Source organism: Capsicum annuum, unplaced genomic scaffold (genome assembly GCF_002878395.1).
Source record: "Capsicum annuum cultivar UCD-10X-F1 unplaced genomic scaffold, UCD10Xv1.1 ctg48076, whole genome shotgun sequence".
Taxonomy (NCBI): Eukaryota; Viridiplantae; Streptophyta; class Magnoliopsida; order Solanales; family Solanaceae; genus Capsicum; species Capsicum annuum.
In genome coordinates this window covers 1-4,122 of record NW_025855761.1, presented here as the reverse complement: position 1 = coordinate 4,122, position 4,122 = coordinate 1, and the positions used below count along the sequence as shown (strand labels likewise).

The following is a 4,122-nucleotide window of genomic DNA, read 5'->3' as shown; positions in this document are numbered from 1 at the left end:
AAGATAGACTTGGATCATGATAAGGTGAATACCATGTCTATTCAATGTTGCATAATGAGTATAAGGACCTTAAGTTTCTTTGATCTTAATGTTCATCGTCTGAAATTCTTCCGAATATCTATTTTACATATATTCTTCTGTTATGTATCTCTCTCTTGGTTCATCGTTGCTATATGTCCATATGACTTATGTTAGTAATAACTATATTTCAAAAGACTTTCTTGTACCTATATATACTCTTGTACTGTGACATATTCAAACTTGCAATTCCATAATTTCACTTTTCCAAAATCTTTCAAATGGCTGATAAATGCATTTCAAAAGTTGCTATAAAGATGGTGCCACTTCCAGCACAAGGCCATCTAAGCCAATTTCTCTATCTCTTTCGGCTCATTTCATTGTACAATATTCCAGTCCACTGTGTTGGATCCAATGCTCACATTCAGCAAGCGAAAACTCGGGTTTATTGTCTTGATACTCACATCACAACAAACATTCAGTTCCATGAATTTCAAACACCTTTTGAAACTCCCCTTCCAAATCCTAATGTTCCTCACAAATTTCCTAACCATCTAATACTCGTCATCCTTAGCAGCATCACATCTCCGCGGCCCCGTTTTCTCGCTTGTGTGCAAACTTTTCAGCACGGATACTAGTAAAGTGGTTGTCATTTATGATAATTTGATGAGTTGGGTAGTTCAAGATTTGTCTGAAATGCCAAATACTGAATGCTACTGTTTCAATTCTATCTTGGATTTTCATCGATATTCATACTTTTGGGAAGTTAAAAGAAAGCCTGTTTTGCCTGAAACTGAGCATTATGAGGACATTCCATCAATTATAGACTGTTTTCTGCTGAGTGTTGAGACTATTTGAAGAAACAAGTTGTGCCCTTTGTTGGAAAATCAGGTGTGGTGAACTTTTCAATTCATCTAGAGTGACTGAAAGTTTGTACCTTGATTTAATCGAGAAAGAATTCGGTGACATGACAGCAAGGGCTATAGGACCATTCAGTCCCCTGGTGCTAACGGAGATGAAAAAAGGCTCCGACAAACACCATGAGTCCCTGGATTGGCTCGACAAACAAGAACTAAACTCAGTTATTTTGTTTCATTTGGCCGACTACTTCGTTTTGTGATGAAGAAATCAAAGTGCTCGGGGTTGGACTAGAGTAGAGTTGCCAAAAGTTCATTTACAAGCGAAGTTAGAAAAAATCATCTGTCAGAAGGATTATAGTAAGGGATTGGACACAACATTTGGAAATATTGATACGTAGTTCAATGGGCGTTTTGATCTATGAGTCATTGCGGATAGAATTCGTGTATAGAGAGTATGTCCTTTGGAGTTCCTATAGCAGCTTGGCCAATCATGCAGGTCAGCCAAGGAATTCTCAACTTATAAAAAAGATACTTGAAAATTGGACTAACTGTTAGGCCATGGGAAATGCGTCGAGATGAACATGTTACATCAGAAATGGCTGAAAATGTTGTGAAAACTTTGATGGCTTCAACAGATGGAGGTGGGATGAGGAAAAGAGCAGCAGATTTGAGCAATGCTATTAAAAAATCAGTGATGGATGGTGGCCTCAACCGCGCTGAGAAGGATTCCTTCATCTCTTACATTGCTCGTCGAAATCAGATCTATTATTAACCATTAGTATGTGAAATACAAAGAGTGGCATACAGATCTATTAAGCATACTGTTGTGGCTATCTTTTATTGTCATGACAAACTTTGATGTGTGGCCTTGACATTCTCCATATATACAAGAATTCAACTATAGATTTTATAGGAATAACTTCTGTTTTATACTGTTTGTATTTTTCAATACTAAACATTATAGAAGACAACCAATAAAGTTTTCGTCAATTTACTTTTAGTTCAATTCTCAAAACTTGATTTGCTTTTTCATCATGGATAGCATCAATAAGAATCTTGAAAACATGAAAAAACGTCAAGAAAATGAAGTAGCTGTAGTCATGGTTCCATTTCCAGCACAAAGCAATCTCAAAACATACATTGTTGTCTTACCTCATTAGTGTTTCTTGATTATAATTTTGTATTTCATGTAAATGAAAAAGATTCTGGCAATATCATAAGTTCAAACCATATAATCATGGTTATGCTAAGGAGTTCTAGAGGACAATTATCAAACAATCTAGATATGACATAGGGATACAACAAATTTAGCATATGCAAACAACTGAGAAATGTATACAAAGCAATACTAATTGAAGCCATAACAAGTTTCAGATACTGATCAAAGCAATATAAACTAGTCTGAGCCAAGAAGTAGGTAAAAATTGGTTAACTTAAAAAAAATGAGAAGTAATTAAAGTACTTGTAAGTTCTGGTGAAAATCTGGTCTATCTTGTGATATGTGCGATAAAAGAATCTAACTCTATTAGAGAACCACCCCCTTTCTCTGTGGAACGCCTTACAGCTACTCCCAATTCTTCTGCTCTTTTCCTAATGACATCACCTTCTTCTGATGCCTTCAACTTCCTAACAACATTCTCAATTGTGGATGCACTTACCAGCTCCTCGCGTTTCTCCCACTCCCTGACAGTCAGGCCTATTTTCAAAATTCCTGTCACCAAGAAACTATTCATTGGTTGGTCAGAAGGCATAGGCCAACCAGCTATAGGCACCCCCATAGTAATGCTCTCTATGCAAGAATTCCATCCGCAATGACTCATGAACCCGCCTGTGGAAGAATGAGCCAAGATTTCTGGTTGTGGCACTGATTCTATCATCACTAACCCGCTCCCTTTTACTTTTTTCATCATATCCTTCTGGCAACTCAAGTTTTCTAGCTTCCCCGGTAAAGATATCTCCTCTATTGGCTTCTCTCAACACCCATATGAATTTCTGTTTGCTTTGTTCTAGTCCCATCATGAGCTCCATGACTTCTCTATCTGAAAATATAGTTGATGTTCCAAACCATGCATAAAGAACTTATCTCGGAGGTTGTTTGTTCAGCCACTCCAAACATATATTGTTGCTCTTAGAGGTATTATTGAGTTTTGTAGTCAGAATTGGTCCAATTGCCCATTATTGTTTTCTTTCTACTAGTGCAAGCGAATCAAGAAATTCGCCTTCAATTACTTTGCTTGTATTAAGGATGCTACCTGATCTAATTTCCATATATGGAACCTGAATAGCTATGAAGTCACCGACTTCATCAGGCACCACTCTTCAAGGGAGGGTAGCTTTTTAAGAAATTCTTCTTCAAGTTGCATGGACATCCCCCGAAATTAGAATGAAAAACAGTACATGTTGAAAGCTGAACCACAATTAAATATATTAGATTCAGTATTGGGAAAGGAAGAAACATCCTGGACATTAAAGGACAAAAAATAATCATGAACAACAACAATGCGTCTTGATTTCAAGGAGATATCGTGTAAAAAGCAAGCAATTTGCTTGCGCAGAAACAAAGATGCAACCCATAATGGCTGGTGATGTAATGGAGATTTGTTCGAGGCATCAAAGACAGGTGGAGGTGAGTCAAAATTCAGGAACTGGAACTTCATGGAAGTGGATTTTGGCTATGTCTGAAGGATTTAAGGCATTGGTTCGAACCTGAGCTTGACGAGTAAGTGAGGCTGAGCCAACATAATAGACCGTAAGATCATATGATGAGGAGATTAAACAAGCAAGTTGAAGAAGTTGATTGAGGCCTTGAGCTGGAAATGGAACCATGACTATAACTAATTCATGATCTTGTTTAAAGTTGTCAAGTTCATGGTTTGGCAAATCCTCATAGCTACACATGGAAGTAGAAAGTCCAGAACTTTGTACTTCTATCGAATCCTCCATTTCTCCTGATTGAGGGTTCAACCTTTTGTATTTCTTCAAGGTGACGACTTTGAAGTCTGCGAGAATTGAACAAAAGTAAACACATGTAAGACTTGGAAATTTCGATTACAATCCATATATAAAAAGTTGTTTAAGAAAAAATAACTTACCTATTCAATCCAACTTGCAGCTTGCTACTGATTGAGTTACTTGAATCATGTGTGAGGTTGCGAGTGTGTATGTATACATTTAAGAGGATAGGATAACAAATGGGTGAAGGTACGAGGCGGTACCGTAGACTAGGGGTGGGCATGGTACGGTA

At 37.4% G+C, this 4,122-nt stretch overlaps 2 pseudogenes; one reads left to right on the top strand and one right to left on the bottom strand.

The window, feature by feature from the left end:
- Positions 1-6: 6 nt before the first annotated feature.
- On the top strand, positions 7-1,864 carry LOC107853864 (annotated as a pseudogene).
- Positions 1,865-2,169: 305 nt separating this feature from the next.
- On the bottom strand, positions 2,170-4,090 carry LOC107853867 (annotated as a pseudogene).
- Positions 4,091-4,122: the final 32 nt, after the last annotated feature.